The following is a 25,799-nucleotide window of genomic DNA, read 5'->3' as shown; positions in this document are numbered from 1 at the left end:
GTTCCAACTCCAGTGCGTCTGCCCTCAAACGCTCTCCCTGTTTTTGTACACACATCCCTTCACTGTGAGCACCTATACTAGGTGCTGCAGAGATGATGATCTTGGCGCCTGGAGCATGGAAGGGGCCCTCCACACCCAGAGTTCTTCCTTCACTTTGCAGTTTGGCAAGTCAGCGGGGCATTTTCATGACTGCTGTGTAATCTTTAATTTGAGCAACTCTGAATTTTTGTGGAGGTGGAAGAGGGTTGGGTTCTTAGGTGCATTTGCTTTGTTATTTATTAGTTATGGGGTTTAAGGAAACCAAAATTTTACGAAAACCAGAAGTAGTGAAACATCCTTAATATTCTTATACAAAAGCCGGAACCAGCTGTACAGCTGCACTTCAGCTATAGGTACTGCCCACTATCACACATTGCGTGGCCCACTTTGAACATTGACCAGAGAATTGTAGATGCCTTTTTCAGCCAGGAGCTGCTGATGGGTCCCTTGCTCTATGACCTTGCCATTCTGGACCACGGCAATTGTGTCAGCATTTTGGATGGTGGAGAGGCGGTGAGCTATCACGATGCAGGTGTGACCTTCTCTGGCTTTATCCAGTGCTTCCTGAACAATCTGCACAATAAACAAACCAAAAGGTGAATTAAAAACAAATACAGCAGTTGTTTCCACCTGTGATGCCCCTTGTCATCTGTTAAGTTATCTGTGATAGAGCAATGACAGAGGTGATGTTTCTATGGTCTCGGAGGTGAAAAACTTAGCCCTGATGACTGGTACAGATCCATTTTTGTACATCTGGAATGGGAGACAGGGGACAGACAGTGGTTGCTGGTGTGCCTGTCTTCATATTTTTGCTTGCCCCATAAGTCGGGTCAAGCAAACTTCTCCAGGGTCGCAGCCTGGCTCTTCCTTACTGCTGCAGGCAGGTCTTAGTTGGTCAGTTTTAGAAATTGTCCCCAACAAATTGGTCTGGCTCCTTTGACAAGCCATGTGCTGTCTCACTTTCAGCAACATGGAAAACTGCTCCAAATTTCAGTCCCACTCATTAAATAATTACAACTTAATCCCCCATTATAAAAGCATGGTATAATCAAATAACATGCTGAATAATTTTGTATTCTAGTTTCTAAGCATTAAGTATGGTATACTTGGTACACACACTTTTACCCCCGCCCCCCTTTTTTTTTTAATACTCAGAAGGTTACGAATTCTTTAGTGTTACCTGATGATCTGGGCTCTGTGGCCACAAAGATGCCAAATGTTGCAATAAAATTATTTCAAAAATTGATAAGACTGCATTGTTTTGGGGATGGGGGGGTGGGTAAGTTTGTTTGTTTGTTTGTTTTTTACAAAAGAAGAGCTTCCTGTTGGCATTACCAGCCAACTTGCAAATCCCCATTCCTGTTTGCGAAGCCAAGATACCTTTTCATTTTCTGTATCCAGTGCAGAGCTTCATCTAACAGCAGGATTTGGGGCTGCCATACAAGAGCTCAGGCAATAGCAATGCATTGCTTCTGACCACCAGAGCGCTGGGTTCCTTTGTCTCCCACACGTGTACTGTATTTCTAGATACAGAAAGTAAGCATGAGCGTAAACCTGGATTTGGATCTAATCCTGTGGAATGCGACATTTGAGCTGCATTTCCACTGAGTGATGAGTCTGGGGCAGCCCCTTTCCCAGACACAAGGGCAAGTGTGGGTGAGAAGCCTACATACAGTAGCCAAGCTGAGAAACACGCTTCTGAGTCTCTTTAACTGCAGAGCAAACCCCGTGATGCTGAGCAAGAGCAGTGTCGTTTGTTTTGGGTAGGGGACCAAGGTGCAGAGAAGCTGAGTGCAGGGTGTGAGAGGAGGGTTGCAACGTTGCTGGGAGCAAACCCAAGACTCAGCACAGAGCAGCCTGAGCAGTCAGCTCTTCTTTCGCTGCCCCAGTTCTCCGTAAGAAGAAAAGTCAGCCTGAAAGACATTGAGAGTGATTTAGGATGAATGAGAAGCCAATCAAAATCTCATCTGCCTCCCACCCTGTTTTAAAGCTGACGCAAATCTACTCAGAAAATTTGATTCCAGCTCTGTGCTTCCTCCGTTTGTTGCTGCTGTGTGAACAAATGTACATCTCTCATCTAAGGGATGAGGCTTTGCAGGGAAAACCCATCAATCTCCTAAGTCTGTGGGAATTTATTGACGTGAGAAATATTTGTCCTAGCCTGTATTTTCCACAAGAGCGAGCTGACAAGCAGGTGTTAGCTTCTTCGGCTCAGTTTAGAGAGCAGGTAGGAAACGCCTTTGCCTACATGCATCTGCCAGCAGCTGCTCAGTGGGACATGAGCAGTTCAACTTCGGGGATTTTTTTTTTTTCCCTAGCATAATTATTCACAACCAATGGAGAAAACCTGAGACTGCTTTTCCCTCCAAGGTGCTGTTTATTTTGCAGCAAAAAGATCCACTCTGCTGGAGACTCAGCTTGTCACATCAGATGCAACCAGGAGGTATCAACAGGTATAAATAAGGAAAGGGAGAGAAGGAAGCGGGAACAAGATGGTGGGTTTCTGCCTGGTTTTCCAAGCCAACTCTGTGCGTGACTTTACACACCTGGCTAATGAGATGTTGAAAGAAAGGAGGGCGAGACCAGCACTCCTTAGGCTGCCTTAGCACTTTCCTGGTGCTTTCACTTAACTAAGGGGAAGTAACCAGCCTCTTTTTCAGTGCTTTCTACATGTCCCTTGCTCCCTAGAATGACTTGCCTGAGTACCAGTATCATCCAGGTTATTTTATTAACAGACGCTTCTCCTGCGGAGACGAAGACTCCCCCCATTCAGGTATCTGTGGCAGTGGGACTGAGCAAATGCCTGCAGCCGCTGTCACCTCCTAGCTCTCTGTCCTTCAGGTCTTCTGGGGGAGACCCCCCCCAAATTTCAATGTCTAATTCAGTAAGTCATGGAAATATAAATGCTTTTAACCCATATTTACTTAGGAAAGCATGAATAAGCACTATGGGGTTTTTCCCCCCAGTTCCAAGTTGGAAATGAGGGCCTAATTATCTTTGGTAGTGATTCAATGAAGGAATGAATATTGGCTTCTTTTGCTGCATTGACAATCTCCTCACGTGACACCTCCCAACTGGTATCCCCATAAGCAATGTTTTTAGCAATAGTGCAGTCAACCAGCATTGGTTCTCGTGAGATGATACCAGTCTGAGCTCTCAGCCACTGGCTATTTAGTGTCTTTGCATTTTGGCCATCCAGGAGCTAAAAAGTCAGAAAAAAAATATTTTAATCATAGTACTTTACAAATGGCTGGGTTTTGTTTGTGTGGGGTTTTTTGGTGGTTTGTTTTTTTTTTTTAATTTAGCGCCATTAAGGCCTTTAGCAGACAGCGCATTCAGGCCATTTCATGCGGTGAGTCTGTTAACTTAGGCACTTACGCATGGCAGCAGAGATGGGAGGTGACTGTTAAAGCCTAGTTATGTTGCAATCAATACAATAATGTCAGATGTCTCTATGAATCTTGGAAAAACTTCAGCTGTATGAAGCCACTGTATCGCACCCCACTTGTTTATCACCCTAACTAAAAGAGCTAATACAGATCTACTCTCTCTGCCATCTTGCTATCAGTACTAGAGACATTGGTACTATGCTGGTGACAGAAAGATCTAATTCAGAAATCAGTAGATTATCTATACCATAAAGTGTTTCCACAGCCACTTCCTTTATTAGCAGCTTTATCCCATCTCTATTATGCTGATCTGGGAGTCAGATGTCCTCATCTCTCAAATGACAGTAATAGGGGACAGTAATGCACAGTAGTCCTTAATCCCATAACTGAATATCATCCTTGTACATCAGTGAGAAAAATTCATCTACCATCACTTGCTCATGTAAGATGAGATACAGGTGTAAAACTCTATATATCAGCACTTGAACTCCTCCTCTTCTCCCACTGTACCTTATCTGGACATTAGCATCCACAATTATAAGTTTAACTGTCTCCATTATGCAGAGATTTATTTTGTCTATAATAAAACATCAGCATTTATCCTCATGACTTCTATCTAAAGCAGAACTAATGAGCTGTGGACTAAATCACCATCCTGTGCCTGTGGGTACACTGGGACATTGGACCCTTGAAGCCCAGATCATCCTTTTATTCTGTTTATACAGTGCCTGGCATTGAAGAGAGCCCTAACCCAGAGCTCGTATTCCTCAGTACAATGATCAACTAAAAAATAATAGGCTAAATGTTTCTATCTTTACAAGAAAAATTGTATTTGTGTGCACATGAGAATAGGGACTCCTTTGTAAGGAATAACTTGACTTGTGCTGGAGTTAAGCCACAACAACTTGCCAGCTGTTTTCTGTGTGGGTTGATGAGATCAATCTGTCTTCTTACTCCCTCAGAATGTAATAAAGCAGTTAAATGATTAAGCACTGAATAAGTAAGTATTTTTCCCAGTCTTAGAAAAAGATTTCTCACAGTTCAAGGCCATTCTCTCATTGACAAGCATCAGGAACTAAATACAAACTCCAGGGAGAAGAAGCCAAAAGGTCATTCCAGCATCTCCATCTGTCAAGGAGGCTATCTGTGCTTCAGGCTGCAGTTCAGTTTGAGCTACAGATGACAGTTTGGCCTTTCACAGAGAGTCAGGACTATGGTGGGAGGTAGATATCTGGGTTTGGAAAGTCTGGTGGTCATGTTTTTCTCTGACTTTTAGAGGAAGGATCAAAATCCTCTGAACTGGAGCCCTGACCATGGCTGAAATACACATGTAAGTGAAGAAACAGATTAAATATGAGGTCACTTTATTTGGCAAGTACGAAACCATCCTAGGAACGCACAGACATCTATCTGCAGCCTCCAGATGCTTCAAGATCCAAGAAGAGCTTTTCAGGTTTTTTTCATCTTCCCTTTACTTAGTTTTTACATGCTAGGCGATGACACAATGAAGTTCAGTGACTACCCTAAGCAGTGCTGCTGTTAAATTCCCAACAATTCATCCTTACTCTAATTAAACTAAACCTCAGTGATACCAGTAGGCTCTGGTCAGGCCAATGTAGCAACTTGTCTCCATTGGATCTTGTTCTAATAATTTGAAATGGCATGGGAAATTTAGAAATTTTACTTTCCTTCTACTTGCCCCATGATTGTATAGAGAATATTGAAAATCCATGTGTTCCTGCCCTTAATTTTCAAAAATATTACAAAAAAAATATTAGAAACATTGACAAAAGTGAGTAGTTACACTAGGAAACATGTAATGAAATTAGTTAAGAGGGGAAAAAAAAGCTAATAAATTATATTCATAAAATAGAGTAAGCATGTATCATGTACCTGCAACTTACACTTGATGTGGAACATTTACCATTTCTCCACTGAGCGGATCATAAAATCTCTCAAGCAGCTGAACAACAGTGCTCTTTCCACAGCCACTGCTACCAACAAGAGCCAGAGTTTGTCCCTTTTCTACTTTCAGATTCAAACCTTGGAGCACTTTAGCCTTTGGTCAGGTTGGGTAGTTAAATGCCACATTGTTGAATGTTATGCTTCCACCAAAAATTTTCTGATTGAAACAGTAGAGTTAGGTCAATTTTTTAGGCTAATGTAACAGATCATAAAGGACTATGAAGAACGTTCATAAAAGAGATCACTGGGAGTTTTTCCAAAGGATCAGACTTCTTTTTTTTCCCCAGGAATTAGTATGTAGTGAGAAGCTATTGTGAAAATACAACTTCTCTGCTAAATATTCTACTCTGCAGGCATATTTTAATTAAAAATCTGTTCCCTAAACACAAATTCTGACAGCTTCTCTTACACCATCTGTTAAACAAATTACATTTTCAAAAGTAACAATAACTCTAGGTGGCTGGCTTCTGTCTGCTTTGCAAGGACCTCGTTCAGATTCTTGGCATGTTCTTTGCTGGTTTTTTTTTATTTTTGTCCTTAAAGGTACTGAAAATAATCTACTATTTTTGATCTGTGCACAGAGTCAATCCTTCTACTTAAAGATCTTTTCTAATTAATTTACTATAAAATGTAATGTGATATATGTAATATGGATATATGCCTACACAAGAAGAAATATAGTTCATACCAATGAGTATATATAAAATGTAAATATAGACCTATGCAAATGACCAATCCACATAACAGCTCAAATGTATGATACTTCATAAGACTTCACAGCTACTTTCCTTTATTATGTGTGTATACATATATATGCATATATAGACATATATATACATAATAAACACAGGTTAATAATATATATGTGATAGTTTTCTGGAACATTCTGTCCTCTTTGTTATATGACAGGCCACATGCAACCATAAGTTCATATACATTGTCGGTTACTAAACTATGTGACAATCTATTATGGACAATTTGCAAATAAGTTATTCCTCAAAAATTTTTGGTTAAATATTAGAGGCCTAGTTATATGTTCAAGGTCCATGCTCAGGTAGCTTCATGCAAGAACGTATTGAAAAATTACCTCTGCTGCATTAACCCTATTGCCATTGGCTCTTAAAGTTATTTCACCAAGAGACAGGTGAGGTTTTGGCAGGAGAAGACACAAAGCAAAGCTTAACCCCATTTTGGTCAGATGAGTCAGATGCAGATGGGCTCACACAGTACTTGTTCTCAGTAGCCATGATGTGGGTGGGAGAAAAAAAAGAAAAACAGGCTTGAAATAAATTAGAGGAATATGCTATGCTGTGCATAACACTGTGCTTGCTTACAGGCTTCTCTCCTTCCTCGCTGTAGCTATCTATGGAGGGTACTCTTTCAAAGAGCATGACCAAGTGGGCAGCTGACATCTTGGCTTTGGCATAGTCTGGAGTAAAAGAAGTGCTTTGTCTTAATGCCTTTGCACTAAATACAATAGCTGAAAACACTCTGTAAAGATAAAAAGGAGAAAAATATATTGACATTGGTGTGGCAAAGGCAAGAAAAGCTTTTATGGGCAGATTAGGGGCTTCAGATAAATACTCATTAATAAGGCTGAGGTAGGGTAAGAGCTGTCTACTGCAAAATCTGTGACTTTTTCCTTACTGAGAAAATTCATAATTTGTTTGTAGGGAGGAGAGTAGCACGCTAAGCTTCCCTTCCTTGCCCACTCGTCTGGATTTATTAGAAATGGATGTGTTGATTTCTGTTCTTAATGCATGAGATGCGGTAGGATGTATAGTTCCTTGCAGCTCAGTTTCTTCATCTATAAAAATGAAGATATTAGTTGTGGAGCAGTCTGAGGATTATGGAGAAATTTGCCATTCCATATTTCCTTTGAATGGTCCAGTCTTCCAGGCACAACCAAATCCTTGACTTCAGGAGAAAAAGGCAGAAAGCAAATGGGAGATGAGAAAGAAGCATGAAATCTGGGATGAGCAAAGGGCATTAGGAGAGGAGATACACAAGGAGAAGGGATTCACTTGAATGCGTAGGGGAAGAGAGGGTAATACTGGTATTTGAGAAGGTGTTGGTGGAATCAGGGTAAGAAGCTGCTTTAGCTTCTGCAACATATTTTGCCAGGCAAGTGTGTGGCAAGGCTGAAAGCAAGCATGGAATGTGTACGGGAGACAAGGTGGCTATTGACAAATACAGACAAGGATTTCAGCTGCAGGGAGAAAAGCAAAAGACTTGGGTAGGTGCTAGAGATAGGGACAGAGGAAAGAGAAGGTTGAGAAGGTGCCAGTCAGTGGGAAAAACTCACCAGAAACACTCAAAGAAGCTTTTTCAGCTCTGGCTGGACATTTTCCAGATTGGGTGTTTGCCGAACATTTCTCCTGCTCTCCACTGCTCCTGCCCTCCAGCCCAGGGCTCATAATTTCCTCACCTCAGTTTCACTCGTTGCTTGCTCCACTTTTACCTTTTAATCTTGCCTACCCACACTCCCTACAGCTAAGCCATATGATTCTGTTGTTAAAGAAACCTTGTTGACCATGAAAACAAGGCCTGTCTTCATGTTGTCTTCCTTTTACCTTGGGCAACCTGATTACAAGGGAAATCATATGTAGGTAGCTAAACACAGTCTAAAAGCATCACTTCTTTTGGATTTGTGATAGTATAAGAAAGAAAGGGGAATGTAAGGGTGAAGAATGGAAAACAGAAGTATATACCGATTTTTTCACTTCTGTACTCCATAATTTCATGATACCTATAGAAAAATCAAATATATTCTCCCATATGGACAAAAAAGAACCTAACAGAGAGATACTTACCAAAGCACACCTTTAAACTGCATATGTCCATTTCTCACTGGAAAAGCACCAAACCCAAAACACACAACATAAATAAAGTACATAATAGCTTGTGTAAAGGCAAAAGTAAATCCAAAGATATGTGCCTTCTTTACAGAATTTCTGTGACAAAAAAAAATCATGATCATATTGTACATTTGCTTGTAACATTCAAGAATCTGAAGAGTATCCTATAATTCAAAGGAATCCACAAGCCCTTAGTATTTTAAAGTAAAATAATCTCTAGCTCTTTGTAATATCCTAACCCAAGACATCATCATTCACATACGCTTTAGTTTCCTCTCTGTCTACAAAAACCGATGAGACTATTGGGATAGAAGAAGAAATTGCTCTAACTCTAAATAGTTAGAGCATGTACAATTTGTATTGTCTTCACCTCATACATTCATTAAAATTATTTTCAAAATTATAATACAGTTGAAATTCAAAGTTTCAACTAACTGACATATGAGGAAAATAATTGAGAACTTTAGAATTTCTACAAAGCAGAAATGATTTCACTAGAACAAATCTTTGTGCTTTATCTTACATTGAACTAAAGCAAGTGACAATTCATGAGGTTTCATATGTTCTGCAATAGTACTTTGATAAAATAGCAGAGTAAACAAATACAGAAGCTGTTATGCAGGTCCACCCCTCTGGTTCCTTCCTTGGGAAAATCCCCCTGTTTTTTATAGGAATCTTACCTAAACATCATGGAGACTCTGAAAAAAAAAAAAAAGAAGTCATTTAGACGTTACCTTTAGAACATTAGCTAAAATGTCAAGAACATTAGCTTGAAGGGAAAGATAATCTATATTTTTCATGTCAAAGCTGAGTTTGGAATGAAAGATTTTATGATGCACTGACAGAGATAAATTGTGGTTCAGTTTATTGTTGATAATTTATGCTAATTTTAAAAAGGAATATTTCAATAACTTTTGTTTAAGAAGCATTCCTTTACCTATGTGATGCTTGCAAACTTTGTCCATACATAAGCCCACATTTTCTTTCCTGAGTCCAAGTAACAACAGTTCAAATATTTTCTATGGTCTCTGAAGCCATCTGTATTGGAGAGCAGATATTCATCAGCAGAACAAGATTATATGGAAATTTTTAAACATAATCGGATAAATAGAATAACTGCAATAGAAGTATGTCTACAATACTGTTGAAAGCACGGTTGCAACATTTGTAGATATGCTGCTGTTAAATATATCCAATTAGCGTGGATTATAGCAGTGAATTTGAGACAGCGTATATTTTAGCACAGGCCAGCAATAGGATTTTATTTTCCAGTGGGCTTGTGTAATCTGTCACAGCGATGATGCCATGAAACTGTCATTGCAGCAGGAGCCCAGTCAGGATACACACCTACATCACCTGCAAATGCATTTGGAACTGCAGGGTAAACATATGTCCACATTTTCAAAAGCAACTAGTGATTTTGAGCTCACCCATAAAGAAATTCTCTTTCCCACAGTGCATTCTCAGCATTCTTGGGAAATCAGGATTCTTTCAAAACTCCTAAAGGAGAAACTCAAAACCACTGGCCATTCTGAAAAATGTAGAGACAGATTTTCCTGGCCCATATGGCAGCTTGGCATCTAATTCCTATTAATTTTATATCTTTGAAAATTTTCCTGTTTTTCCACAGAGAAAAAACAGTAGAAGTTTTCCAAAATTATTAATGATGCTAGGTAACCAATCTTGATTGAAAACTAGTGGAAGCTCATGCCTTAATTTTCTTAATGGTCCCCAAATATTAAGGGGATTTTCTTGTAGTTAATTAATATCATCAGCAAATTTTTTAATAACAACAGTTGACTTAGCCTTGGTCAAATCCAGCAAATCAAACCTCAAAATGTAAAGCATCTTGGAAAGTGATTTTGTAAGGTATATTCATGGAGCACTATACTCATTCCAGCTCATAATTTAGTTCCAACGCACTCATTTTTATGGGAAAAGAAAATTAAAAATTATCCACTGTCTCGAAAGTCACCTACGACCTGGGACTCAAGCTCAATTCTTTCTCACATATTGTCACCCATGTAAGATTTGTACACTGTGGAATCCCACTACCTTCACAGAAGCCCCTTGTAGTGTCTGTACCACTCCAAAACATGTGCTCATGGATTGTACCAGGAGCTAACTGACTCCATTAGATAAGTGTATGATGAATTCTGCTGCTCATAAGGAAGGCATAAACTACGTTTACTCTCTTTTAGCTATGTTGTTTCTGCACTGCCTTTCAATGAGAGTAGTTTATCTCTCGTGTGAAGATGGCATTTCTCCACAGGCAGTTTTCCAGGAAGAACCCCTCTTTCAAAGAGAAAGAGTAGATTTTTACCTAGAGCTAAAAATAGATGCTTGGGACTTGTTTTCCTTCAGGTTTTCTTGATATGTTGAGAGTGAAACATTTTGCTGAATTGCTATGGAAATACGTATGTTTTAAATTTTGCCAGAAACTGGGGATCTGCAAAATATTGTTTTGATTAATATAGTCTGCCAAAAGCAGATATTCAGGTCATTGCCTAACAATCATGTAACTGTTCTTACAAATAGTCTCCAAGGAAGTTGGTATGAGATAATGATAATCAGCTCTAAAAAACTTGACTATGAGATAACTTTAAAATATTTCAGTGCATAAAAATGCACTCAACAGGTTACTTGTTTGGCAAAACTTCATGAATAATTAGTAACAGTATTTTTAATTTTTTTCTTCAACACATATATTGTTTTAAAAATAAATCTCTTTAAACGTCTTATTTTAATGTGTAACAAAACACCTCTAGGCTTGTGAATCATCAGCCTTTACTGTAAGTGCAGAAAACAGCTTGGAAGCAAACACGACTCAGCCTTCAACTCAGTAGGAAAAAGGAAAAGCCTAGCAGATCTAAACACAAGAGCTAACCTCCAAAACCTTAACTATATCCATGCATTTGGCAGACCCGTCTTTCTACATCATTACTTCTACATAATAAGTAGAATAAATGTTTAGACAATCTACAGATAAGAAACACAACAAAGTAACACGAGGGATAAGATATTGAAATAATTAAATAACGTGGAAAAACTAACATAACGGCATGTAAATATTATCTGGGTCCCCTACAAAGACAAACGTCATGTTTTCTTTATGTCTCTATTACTGATAAGAATAGTTTTACAGACAGGTAAAGTGAAATTTTTTTTCTGCACAGCCAATTTAAATATGCTTTGAGGCTGAGAAGCTTTACAGTTGTCTCACTAACGACCTTTAATGAATTTGTTCTTCTAAGAAGAAAGATTGTTTTGAACTGTTTCTAACAGCCAACCTGTGAGCTCACAGAGGTTTCCAAGTTTCACTTCTTGTCCTTGCATTACCCTCTCTTGCCTCTCTTGGTCCCAAGCACTGTCATCAGCCAAGGCTGATAAGTTGCCAGTGCAATCATTGTATGATCTGGAAGGAGACATAGAAAATAGATAACAATTTTAGCCAGATCATACAATGATTGCACTGGATACTTATTTCAGAAGAGTTTTGTGAGACTTTGTTAAATTCAAGTTGCATGGTAAGTTTCAGCTGAAAACTGTTGTAGAAATCACGATAAATAAAAGATGAGTTAATTCCCTTGCATTCTCTTGACTATTTTTAAAATTTTTACTGGGAAAAAATATTATGAGAGAATACTTATTTACATGTGTCAGGAGACAACATTCTGTGGATGCCTTGTGAGTTGACCTTACAATGAATCATTGCTATGTAGATTTATACCAAAATGCCTGGCAGGCGAATCCAAGAGGAATTTCCTTCTTTTTATTTCAGTGTGAAAAGGGCTAGGAGTAAACACCCAAGAACATTTTCTAATCAGCCTGGAGTCAGAGAAGCACCTCTGAGAAACTTTCCTAATAGAGACCATGGAAAGAAAGAATAAGATTTTCTGTGCCCAGACTCCTCTGCACAACTGACCGCGGTGTAATGGGAAGGAGGGAAAGAGCAGAAGAGGAGATCACACAGGTGCTGTGCTCCTTGGAGTGTGTCAAAAACCCAGTCCTCACAAAGCATGTCCTGAGACAGCACGTCTTGGGAAGTGAGAAAACAGTTCTCCTCAGGGTTATGAAATGAAGTAACACCCTCCCTCTTTGCTGCCCCACTCACATTTTTCTTTGAAGCAGATTCTCAGGCTCCTGCTTCCCTTCCCAGCTGAGAGGGGAAGGAATGAAAATCAGAGCAAGGGATTGCAGGGCACAGTCAGCTACACTGTCACCATGATGTTTTCATGCATCCTTGTTACTGATGGTTTCTATACTTTGCCTTTTTATACTAAGCCCACAGACAACTGCAAGGTGAGAGAAAGAGAAGATGTGTGACAGGTAGAAGAGAGGGGCTCTGAAAGGAAACAAGCTGGAAAGACATGAAGAGAGGGAAAAAAAGCAGAGTGCTGGGAAAGAATAGGGAACATGAACGCAAACTCGGGACAGGCATGAGGGACCCATGACTTTTAAATGCTTGGTACAGTCTGAATGCTACAAAATACTTTGGCACATAAATTAATAACTCACATTTTCAATTTTCAGCTTCATGGTTGCTATCGCCATTTTGTCAGAACAATACAACAATGCAGATTTTTACTTCTTTGAGGAGTATATTCTTGATCCATTACCAATGTCCCTATTAAGCAACACTGTGCAGTACAACATAAAAGCAAATTAAAATGTCACTGAACCCACCTTTCCTGTGATTTCTAGTGCCTTCTTATCTTTTTTTGCATGTCCAGCAAGCATCTTCATTTGAATCATTCCTGTTACAGCAATAATTGGCACAATGGCTAAAAGCAGAAGAGTAAACTGCCAGCCATGGATAAGTGACAAAACAATCCCAGTCCCGAGATTAGCTACATTTTTGGCAATTAGTGCCAGTCTGGAACCTGTAGCCTGGAAAAGAATGAAACCATTGTAGATTACACTTTTTATTTGAAAACTAGACAGAAAATATTTGTTACCTAGACAATTGAGGTTTATTCACCAGAGGATATCTGAAAGTGCTTAATTTGGCCTAAATATTGTGCAGAACGGGATGCTTTATCTTTTGAAAAACCATTCTATTGTACAAATCATTCCCTCAAGTCTTCTATAACTTATCTAGTCTTCCTCCTCTGTTTCCAGTTATTCACTCAGACTTAGAGTCCTTGTTTTCATGTTTTGCCAAAGAAAATAAAATGACATTTCATAAATATCATATTTTTAGACGTAGAACCATGTCTTCAAACTTGCTAGGTCTCCTGAAACATGACATTTCCTAGCTTGGAGTCCAAGATGACCATTTTTTTCTCTCTGAACAGTTTTAACTTTAAGCATGTGAACAAACATAGTGCTGTAATGAGAGCAATCCTCATTTTGAGGCATACACTTAAGCATTTTGTTAATATTTGTAACATTTAGCAGGGAAATACAATGCTGTCTAGACATCTAAGCAGGTTGGACAAATTAAGTAAACGGACTACTTGGATGACTCGTACTAGTGATAACAGGACTGAACTTTAATATGAACTAAAAGAAAAGATATATATCTATAAAAAATACATATCTTACCTACTATTATGATATTAAATTTTTGTGTGACACCAAAATAAATATTATTTAATAAATAATTATTTAATAAACAATATAATATTATTTAATAAATAATAATAGCTTCCAGATGACTGTGGGTACAGGATTTCTACCTGTAGAATCCAATCTGTAACTTACTCCACGCTAAACCAGATATGAAAAATGCCAGTGCTTGCTACTTACTCCTTTCACTTGTGAAGCATCATTAACAAGTCTTGTAATTAGTGCTCCAGTGCTATTTTGGGGATCATCAAACTAGCTGATCTCCTACAGCATGAAGTAGAGTATTATCATCTTAAAAACTTTAGTCTGCACATCACCTAATTAGGCTACATAAGAGAACTTAATCACTTTGGATTACAACGGAATGACACACATATGACAACACAATATGGTGTTCTTTACATGTAACCATAAATACAATAGACCTAAAAGTTTAATAAAGGTACAGGAACACAAACCTCAAACCTAAGTTGTGTTAACAATCTGTATATCCTTTTTGCAATAGCACAAACACTACCACATTATTTCATATTAAATGTAGCTTTACAAGAAATTTTTGCCTGTGAATTTAACATGGTTTTGATGATCAGATGCTCACTAAATAGCAATACAAAGGAATCTGCCATTTAGGGACAATTACTTGGATGTATAACATGCATCTGCAAAGACTACTAACTAAACAATATACTTTCTCCTGATATAAAGCTAAAAATACATCTTAATTCTCTGTCAGTTACAAGTACTGTGAAATCTGTATGCCTGCTGTGAAGCGTTATGAAAGTCTGAGTGTTGCTGCAAAATTGCTGTGGTGTCTGAGAAGACATATGTAAAAATGATATGCAGTACTAGGAGGTTACTCAACACTACTTCTTCCTCATCTGGAAGACACTATTTTCAGGGGAGAAAATCTTGTCGATCTTTTGTATCTCATTAGCAATTCAGATTAATTGGTCAGAGGGATCAGTGACTCTAAAGCACTTACTTGAAAATTAAAATGCCTGAATTAAATGCAAAATATTTGTGTTATTTAAACCTAGGAAGCAAAAATAAAACATTCACTCTATCTTTCCTCCGGATCTGCCAAATATCAAAACCATAAGTTTATTATCATGAAACAATCTAAGTATTTGTATTACATTATGCATACATAGTTCATAGCAACTATACGGAATTTTTGTGTAATAACTGTTCATAAGGTTACTGTAAGAGCTTTTATATTTCCTACCATTAGTGTGTAAATGCATAACCTTTAGACATCAAAAAACATGCTACATTTTGAATTCTTGGGGTTTTATTGAGGGTGAGGGATTATTTTTAAGTGCACTAAAGTACTGTATTCTTAAATACGGTAAGAAAAAAAGATGTAAAACAGTTTCAGTCTGGCTGTAGGCTCGCCTAGCCAGATGGTAGCTTTGGTGTTATATGATATGGAGAATGCACCACATGTGTTGCTGCTAATACACAAAACCCTCTCAGGTCCCTCTGCTGTAGTCCTTGATACTTGAACATGATGCTGGGTGGGCACTATTTTCACATCAGGGTGAGAAAAGTGAATATAATGACATATACTTGACTCAGGTCATGAAAACCTCTCTGTAACCCTTAGGGTTGTGGGATATTTAGAAAACAATGGACATATATGAACAATCCAGGTACAATGGAACTGATTATTCCGTGAGCCAGAGGCCTCTGCAGGCAGCAGGCCTCAAGGATGTGGCAAAGATTAACTATTGCTACAAATTTGATGAAGCGAGCACGAAAAGTAGAACAAGGCTAACTGTTGCTACAAAAGTTTGATGAAATAAGCACAAAATGCTGAACAAAGTTGGGCCTACGTGACTAAAAGCAGGACACAAGATAAGATACAGGCGGGGGGAACCATTCGCGTGATCAGAAGGCCTTATCCTATCAAATTATTGTTTTAGGCGCGTGGACAGCACATGTTAACCAATCAACAGATGGCTTACGCATGAGCAGGAATTAAAATACTTATATAAACCAAGCTATTTGGGCAATAAATTGGCATCTGCTTTGATCATATTGATTTTGTGCAGTGTCCGTGACTTCCGCGTCGACACAGGGTCTTTCAAGCCCTTCCTCCAGGGATCTCTTGGGATTCAGCATGGTCTTAGAGACCTCACTTTACTCCTGGGCTAGTCAAAAAAAGTCTCATGGGACTTAATTTCCAAGGAGGTGACCTATAATCCCTTCCCATACAAACCAGAAAGAAGGGGGCATCTGGGCCTCTAGTGAAAGGGGTTAACAAAAGGGAAGCTGATGCGGCTCAGGTTGGCTCTGGGAACTTCTCAAGGAGGGAACAACCCTCTGTGGAGTCCAGGAAAACTTCACTCAGCTGTATGGACACTTCTTCAAGTGGTGGAGTTGTGCCTGTCTAGAAACCTCCTTTTTGGTCCCGGACTTGCTGATACATCAGAACAGTGTGGTTGGCATAGACCACTGTCTGTAGTGAGTGAAAGGCAAGGGAGTGATGTGTCTAGTCTGATGTCACTCTGCTTTCTACTGCCTCACGGATCACATGCACGCCTACAGCTGCGTCAGCTGGGAGTAAAATTTAATAGAAATTCAGGGAAGGAATGAATTTATGCAGTGGATTGATAATAAGATACTGAATACCAACATTTCCTTGAAATACTTGATGAATTAAAAAAAAATACTCAGTAGGAAATCAGCTGGTAAGGGTAGGAGTGGTAGCAAAAGAGGGGTAAAAATACCTGTGCTGAAATATGAACTGGAAATGCTGGCAAGCCTTCAGGGCAGGTGCAAGTGCAGACTGTGCCCCCCAGGCAGGGCTTACCAGTTTGCACTGGTACATTACCCACACTGCAGCAGAGTAGGGATGCTGAGCACCAGCACCAGGAAGCAGCTAACGCCAACCATCAAACAATGGTAACGAGGCTGGTTACGCAGGCAGTCAGGATCCTTGACATCCTCCTCACTGCTTAGCAACTAGAGGCTGCTGTGCTTGGATTTCAGGCTGATTATTTTAAGAAGTTTTCACTCCACTGCTGAATGTACTTCTACTGACAGCAGAGCCCTGTTTCTACCCTTGACCCCTACTGTGGATCTCTTTGACTCTCTCCTAGCTACACAGGAGCAGCCACCAGTTTAGTGAGTGCAGCTAGTCAGATATCCAGGTCCTATAATCTTCACTAGTAATTATTTGTGGATCCTAGCCTATACATGGACTTAGCCGACCATGAAGGCTGATCCAAATTTCAGATTCAGTCTCAGAGTACAGCCTAAATTCTCTGGCCCTCAGTCCAAAGGTGCTTTGATTTTATTAAATATCCTAAATAAACACTACCATTACCTTTGAGGTTTCTTACACTTGACCTATGGTTATATCAATAAAAAGGTTTTAAAACCATTTAAAATATCTACCTGGACCTGTTATGAAGATTTAGTCCAGTCAGTTTCTAAACTGAGCTGAAGAAATCAGCGTGGTATCTTTATGGATATGATAGCAGCATGGCTACTTAACTAAACACAAAGACAATTTATGGCATGTAAACAAACAAGCATTTCTAAAGCTCCAGAAAGCTAAATATATAATGCTTTTACCTGTCTAAGAATTGCTGTAAACGCTGTGGATCAAAGCCTCATTGTAAGGATTTCTCCAGCTTTGCCGAATGTGAAACCCAGTTTGAGAGAAAAAACCCCAAACAGCCTATTTATTACCTAATTGCAGTTTTTGTCTTTTTCAGATAAATAGTTAACTGACTATCTGCATATAATATTAAAAAGAATATTACTAACTAAAAAATATTCTAGCTGTAACTGAGGTAATCAAAGTTTTTAAAAGCTAAATTTAGCACCTATAAGGGTAGAGCAAAGAATGAGACATTGTTTTTTTGAGAAACAAGTGTATACCACGTAATAGTCTTCAGGCCCCACCAAACTGTTTTAATTGCAGGAATATTTTTATCATACCTGATTTCAAACAGAAACTGCTCACTTCAAAGTAACAGGCTTGGTGCTATTACAAGTAAGACCTTATAATCATTTTAGTCACTGTACAAATACCAGGGATTTCCCTCTCTCTCTCAAAGAGCTTCCAATCAAAAAACTGTAGTGCTACTCGTTATTTTCTAGAGGAATCCTCTGAACCTGCACAGATACTCACTGACTACAACACAACTCAGTGTGCACAAAGATGTACTGGTGAACCTGTCACTCTTGGGCCAGGGCCATGCAGGGTCTGACTACGCAGGAATGAGATGAGGGAGACAGGGAGACACATTTGGATGGAGAAATCTCCATAAGAGCTATACCACCAATTTCTTTTCTTTTCCAAGGGCATCACAGAAGTAGGAATTTTGAGGTTGGTTCTGCCTGAAGAGAGGCAAGGGCTGGACATCATTTCAGAAAAGGCACCCTGTTGCCTCAGGGGCATGAGGCAAAAGGTTGCAAGGTGGTGTTCAGAAGTCTACAGATGATTGGGCAAGGCCAACACAAGTAGCTGAGCAATAACTAAAGCGATTTGTGCATGTAAATGAGATGCGCATCAAGTCACATAACAAGTGGACTGATTTATATATGAACTTGGCAGTTTTCCCACAATATACGTAATTCCACACATTGGCAAATACACATGACCACGTGAACAATTATGTGTGCATAGAAATTTAGACTCTGTTTCACAAAATGTGGTCAAAACTTTTTGACCCTGTACAAACAGAAGGATGCATCCCATAAACCGAAGAGGTGATCTGAAATGTTAATTAACTTTCATGGTATGGAGCTGTGAGTAATCTTAAATTAAGCATATGATGTGGTCTTTCTCAGTTACTTTTGGTATGTTTTCTTAGAAATCCAAGGGGTTGAGTTCATGTACATGCAGAGCAGTTTCAGTGCAACCAGATCAGATGCTGACAGGAGTGTTGCACAGAGCTCAGAGCAAATGTTGAGGCAACCATTTACTCAAGACAGAAGATTCAAAACCTGATCTAAACCTGTGCTGCCAAAGTTACCATCAGTACTATCAGAGCTGTCAGTATTGGGTTTTCCTACACAGGCTGTGGTGTAGTGTGGGCCTTACACGCAAACTTTGCTGAGGAAATGGAGGTCAGCTTATAGCACAGAGAACATTTGAAACCTCTTACTATATTTTGAACCTATCTGATAGTGAAAGTTCATCATCGTTTTTCTTGTGTACTGCTTAACACCAAGGTGCTGAGAACTTAGCACAGTTGAGATAGGGTGCCTCAAATACCATGAACAATTGCAGTAACAAAAACTTACCTGAAGAAAAAAAGTGACAAAAGAAATTAGTCCAAAACCTAAGAACAGCAGTGCATATATACTGTTTGTCTCCCTGATGGCAGCCTCTCCTTTATCTACAAACATTTATAAGAGAAAATTTTGAAAATTAATTTACTTAAGTTACAGTGCAATAATTTCCCGTTATTGTTACATACACGCTATATGCATTACATACACTTAAAGTGATAAGTCCATTTCTTGTTGAACTAAGATTTTTTTTTCCTTTGAAGTTACAGATCTGAAGCAATTTTACATGTCTTGTGAATGAAGGCTTCATTGGTATTTTGGCAAGATAAAATCAGCAACACCTCAGTGAACAACCTATATCAGTAAATTATTATTGCAATTTACACCCGTAAAATGTTGAGTCATGTCTTAGGACTTTAGAATAGCATTTCTGGAGGCACTGGCTGAAGATAATTGCATGTTAAACAATGACTAGTTAGTGAGAGAGAAATATGGAAATTGTTCTTAATATGCTGTGTTATGTTTTATAGACCCATTATTTTTTTAGGCTAAGACTCAGCGATAAACAGATTTCTATTGTTTGTTTTCTGTATGTTAACAACACTCCCCCACCTGATATACATTGTATAGAGACTTTGCTTTGTTGTGGAAATAATTTTCCATTTGAAGCTTCCATGCACTTATTTATGTCAACTGTGGATAAATGAATATTAAAGATGTAGCATCCTCAAACCATCATCATACTTTTATATACGGTAAAAAAATCATAGTTCATGAAGCAAGAAGATCATATAATTTCACCAAGTTTGTAGAGCAATAAAGATAATGCTTTTAATTTTGGATGACACAAATATGTTTTATAAGGTTTGAGGTCTTCAAGGTCTCTAAGTCTTTTAAATAGATCTTCAGGATGTTGTATATTCTTTGTTGTTGCATTGTGTTTGCATATTTTGGATGCTGTGTTTTTAAATTTTAAAATGAAATTTAATTTGCCTTAGTAAAAATTTATCTATTGTTTGCTCAGAGTGACTCCAGTTTACCTTGTTTTATACCTTGGTCCACAGCAATAAAATTTACAATGCAATTATATAAATTTTCTAATATAGATTTGTTATAAATCCTTTCACACCTGAAAATATTTGTAAAAGTTTTTAGAGGAAATTAATGTTTTATAAAGGAAGGAACTTAATTCTGTTTTTTCCAAATATATATCTTCCGCCCTCTGTCAGATTATTTTCCATGTTGGAATCATTTGGGGACAACTGTTGAAAGACTGCAACTGCATAGCGTGCTCCCCCTCCCTCAGGGATGTTTCCTGTTACACTTTACATTAAAAGCTGAAGTATAACAGCAATATAATGCTCTTTTCCCAAACAGTTCTTTGGAAGGTAACATCTCATATATGAGTACAAAAAAATGAAGATAGGCTATTTCAGTATCTTTCATGTTATATACTACAGCTTGACTGGCTGTAAAAAAATGCTCCAGTAAATGCAGATGTTGCTGTGCTTTCATTTTTTTCCTTTTTCTTGTTTTATGGTGAAACTGTGAAAAATATGAGAAAAAAAGACTGAGAGCCTCATCCCAAAACAGTCAAAACATGAATCTGACATTCAGTTCCAGGGCTGTATTTGTTTCTAAACTGATTCAGATTCCTGTAGCAGACAGATAAGGTAATCTTTGTCTTCTGCAACTCATGCAAGTAACATGGCCATATATTGTTTCTCGGTATGGCATGAATGCCACATGGCATATGGGTACTTAAGCACCCATAAACCTGTATACTTGTACTCTCACACTCAGTTTGTCTCTCTCCTGTGCTGTCAAAACCGTAATAATAACCAGCACTGTAACATTATTAATACCTTTCCAACAAAACAATGTGTTCTGACAGAAAAATGTTAGTATAAAGTATTGCTAGCTTGAGAATGTTACTTCATTTTTCTAACACCATAAGTTCAGGCTTACAGAAATTGTCTCTATAATGAAAAGTCTATTCAGAAGCATTACCTCACATTCCTTTCAACTTGTTTCATTTGCACTGCTTTTTGTCACATCATATCTTCTGCAAGGCTATGGCTGAGTGCATGTGGGCAAGACAGCGCAAGGACCACCTTTCAGGCCTGCACTGCTCATGCTGACATACTGCCTTCTCTAAAGGGGTAAGGGTGAAGCAGATTTGGAGACGTCACAGGAGAACGCCTCCTCACGCAGCGTGGGTGAGCTGATCTGCTTGAGGATGTGCAATTTGCCTCACTGCTCTGTGAGACATCGAGCTGACATTTTGCATTCTCCATAGCAAGGACCTTTGCCCATTCCTCACCTTTGCAGTGTAAATTGAAAAAAATGTATCATTTTATTGGTTTATCATAAAGGTAGTCAGGAAATAATGACAAAAGGTAAAGCATACAATGAAGATTTTTACTTCTTTGTTTTATACTCACCCCTATAATGCCTGAAATGATGACTGAAAATATGAGTTGCAAGGCCTCACTGATAATGGTGCGTAAAGTTCCAATAACAAAGTATGGCCATTCAGTTTTATTCAACTCCATAATTTTAAAAAATGAAACTGGAGGTACGCTTTCATCCTAAAATAAAAGGATTCCATCTGCATAAATATTAGACATTAATGGAGGGAAATGAGGGACATGTATATTCTTTGTAATATGCTCCTTATCCAATATTCCATGTTGGGAAAATCCAAACTAACTGATCTTTAAAAACTGTATTAATTAACTGCAGAAATTCTTACTGTTACTCACTACCCAATAATAATAATAACATAAAAGAAGAAGGAAAAGACCAATGAATGCTATATAAGCTCTCATTTCTTCCAACAATAACAATCTGAGCCTTTACCTGAAAGGATTAGTCGCAAATCCCACTTACCCTTCATGGGACTATCCAGAAACAGAAATTGTGAATTTAAACCACTTTTCTCATTGACGGTATTGAATGTTAAAAGAATTGCTACTTACTCGTGGCTGAATATGACCTTTTGAAGTTTTAGGTCATTAGCCAGCTCAATAATTACATCTTAATTTTCAGTAATTTATTTGCTAACACAGACATTTTAGACAATAGAGAGCAAAACATTTAGATAAAAATAGTAATTATTTCCTATTCAGGGTGTGTTATTTGAGTGGTATGACTAACTACCTGGTTTTGTTTTTGTTCTATAATTAAATGAATTATCTTGCTACTTAGTCTATTCCCATAGTCAAGTAATTTTTTTTCATAATATTCCTCAAATAAACTATTTCAAGTTTCACAACAAAAAATTAATTTTAGCTTCAGGGGAAAAGACTGTTTCCGTAGAACTCTTGTGTGATTTTGTCAATTTAAGAGTCTTTAACCAGACACATAGGTTGCCTTCGCATATTTTGTTAAAAAGTTACTCTCTCGAGTGGGATCACGTTTCTTTCTTATCCCATTAGTTATGGAAACTCATGCAGGTAAGAATAGAGAGACACTCACAAGCTGAACAGCTTTTACGTCAGGTTCATCATTCTGTATTGTGAATCTTTTTATGCTTTTCTGAGCGGATTGTCTTTTCTGTCCAGCTAGTATTGATTCCTTCCGTGCCTCCTCTGAGATAGCTGGTGCATTACCCTCTTCCTGTAACTGATCCTCAGTTCCTGATGCCTGAAATGAAACAGTATCATGCTAAAAATTGTTTATGGCCATATTATCCTGTATTTTCAACTGATGATCAATTCTAAATAGCAACAACAACTTCTGTGAAGTAAACGGAAGATTGTTAAGAACTGAACAATGTTACAAAGCCCAAACAAGTATTGAAGTTTCATAAATTCCTCTCTATACTCAGTGAAAAACTTGCCAATGCACTAACACTTACAAGGGAGAGTGGGGGAGTGGAATTTTAGCCACATAGATATTTTTTTTTTCTCATTTTTTGTCAAGTTAAACTCTTCTGAAAACATACAGGAGAGTTAACTAAGTTAATTGAACAAACCCACTGGAAAACTTCTTTAAAATGCAAAAATTATATGAAAGAGCCTTAAAGTAAAAGAGAATCAGAAAGTCAAGAAGAGGGACTTTCAACATGAGGAGGGAACCATGAAGAACAGGAGCAAGACTTCCAGCTGCTTCAAAGTTAAGGCTTGAGAGAAACTGTTAGAGAAGTTCAGGAGACAGCTTGAGAGGTAATAAAAATATTCAAGATAGATGTCCTGGTTTTGGCTGGAATAGAGTTAATTTTCTTTCTAGTAGCTGGTATAGAGTTATGTTTTGGGTTCAGTATGCGAAGGATGTTGATAACACCGATGTTTTCAGTTGTTGCTAACTAGTGTTTAGACTAAGTCAGTGTTTAGACTGAATTATCTTTTCAGCTTCTCATGCCCAGCCAGCGAGAGAGCTGGAGGGCCACAAGAAGTTGGCACAGGACACAGCCAGGGCAGCTGACCCAAACTGGCCAACGGGGTATTCCATACCATGGGACGTCATGTCCAGCATATAAACTGGGGGGAATGGGGCTGGGAGGAATTGCTGCTCGGGAACTGACTGGGCATCGGTTGGTGAGTGGTGAGCAATTGCACTGTGCATCACTTGTTTTGTATATTCCAATTCTTTTATTATTGTTATTGTCATTTCATAATTGTTCTTATTATCATCATTAGTTTCTTCTTTTCAGTTCTATTAAACTGTTCATATATCAACCCATGAGTTTTACCTTTCCTTCTGATTCTCTCCCCCACCCCACTGGGTGGGGGGGAAGTGAGTGAGCAGCTGCGTGGTGCTTAGTTGCTGGCTGGGGTTAAACCACGACAATAGACCATGTCTACATGACAAAACTTCAGAAGCCAGAGTCACTAAGACGCTGGTGATTTGCAAAAGTACTTGCAAAAGAGTTTGAGTTTTCACAATGAGGGTGGGAGGCACTGGAGGAGGTGACTTGAGGAGGGTGTGGAGTCTCCATCCTTGGAGGTACCCCAAACTCAACAGGACATGGCGCTGAGCATCCCCGTCTGACCTCAGAGTCTGCCCTGCATTCAGCAGGGATTGGACTAGATAAGCCACCAAGGTCCCCTCCAACCTGATGGTTTTTATAATTTTATGACTTGGAAAAGTAGTCTGAGAATCAGTCAGCTCTAGAACTTCATTTCTACCACAACTTTAATTTTTACCGTCTCACATACTTCATTTTTAATGTCATAAAGCAACTTTTTTTGCTTAGAATTCCTGTAATTCACAACTTTGAATTAAACTTGCACATTTGACTTAATATGAAGTTTAGCATTCTTCAGGGAAGTTTTTTTCCCCCTAGAGTTTTTCTGCTGAGAAAACACTGCAAAGCTGGAGGTACATTTGGGAGCAATTAAATTTGCTTAACTCAATAGCATACAATATAATAAAAGCTATGAAAAAAAGTTTGCAAAAAAGCTACCTGCATGTTAACAGGCTTGTAGTAAATTCCTTTCTGTTCTATTAATTCATTATGAGTTCCTTGTTCTGTGACGACACCATTTTCAAATGCAGCTAGAAGATCCACATTTTGAACTGTTGACAAATGATGAATGATAACAAGTGTAGTGCGTCCTTTCCTGACCTGGAAAGAGCATAACGATGGCCCCACATTAGCATTGTCAGGTACATATGATATTTCCCCTCTTCATATTAGAGTTGAACACAATATTTTAACTGAAAAATTTTCCTTGAAATGGTGCTCTAGTAAAGATCAAAATTGTCAACTGAGAAATGTTGAATTTCATAACATTTTTCAGTTCCTCAAAGGTAAACTAAAGAAAAAATGTAACTTAAATCAAATACTGCAAAACATATTTCATTTGAAAATATGAATTAAGTTACTCTCTTTTTTTTCATGTCGGACTATTACTTTCTAAATACAAATATCTAATTTTTTTTTTTAAAACTGCCCCTTCAATATCCTCCCAGGTTATGTATCCAATTTTCACTGAAAAAAAGACTATCTACCATTAAGCAAGTCAATGACAATTCTATTTTAGAGCATTTCACAAATATTAAAAATTAATCACTTAGCACTTTTACTCACTCTAAATTACTTGGGTGACTTAGCTGGAAATATTTTTCTAAAATTGTTCTTAAAAATCATATTTCTATCACTCATGTTGTTTTTCCATCTTTTTCATTACTCACAAGTAATAAAATAAATCCTGTAAGTATGTAGTTTGACACAACAAAGATATTTTTTACAGGCACATTGTGACAGTGTGTGCTGGCATAAATTGGTGTTAATGTTTAATGAGTCAACAAGTGAATCCAAACATATAATTCGGTTTCAAAATCTTCACTTAACACTTGAACTGTTAGAATAATGGTTTACTAATTGTTTTACAGTTAGGAAATAAAAGAGAAAAGTATAATGTGTGGAATATTCTCAATGAATTTTCAGCTAAACCTGATATCTTAATATTGTCACATGATTTTAAGAACTGGAAATGACAGCTATTCAAACCATTCTATAAGAAATAGTAGGCATTTTCTTGGTAGTCTGAAAGCTTCACTATGTCTGAGATGATCTTAAAAAGTTAAAATCACATCAAGATGTAGAAGAAAATCAAGTTAATGTCCTCAATTATAAAAAGCAGAAGACCCCTTCCACATAAACAGTAAACAGAGATTCAGCAGAGGTTTCATAGAATCATCAAATCATTTAGGTTGGAAAAGACCTTTAAGATCATCAAGTTGAACCATCAACGCAACACCACCATGCCCACTAAAC

The 25,799-nt window shown here is 38.1% G+C and overlaps 1 pseudogene; it reads right to left on the bottom strand.

Annotated features, from left to right (window-relative positions):
• Positions 1-405: 405 nt before the first annotated feature.
• LOC104828762 overlaps positions 406-25,799 on the bottom strand; it is a 49,694-nt pseudogene continuing 24,300 nt past the window's right edge.

Source organism: Haliaeetus leucocephalus, unplaced genomic scaffold (genome assembly GCF_000737465.1).
Source record: "Haliaeetus leucocephalus isolate CR32 unplaced genomic scaffold, Haliaeetus_leucocephalus-4.0 Scaffold0, whole genome shotgun sequence".
Classification (NCBI taxonomy): domain Eukaryota; kingdom Metazoa; phylum Chordata; class Aves; order Accipitriformes; family Accipitridae; genus Haliaeetus; species Haliaeetus leucocephalus.
This window is presented reverse-complemented; position numbering and strand designations above follow the sequence as displayed.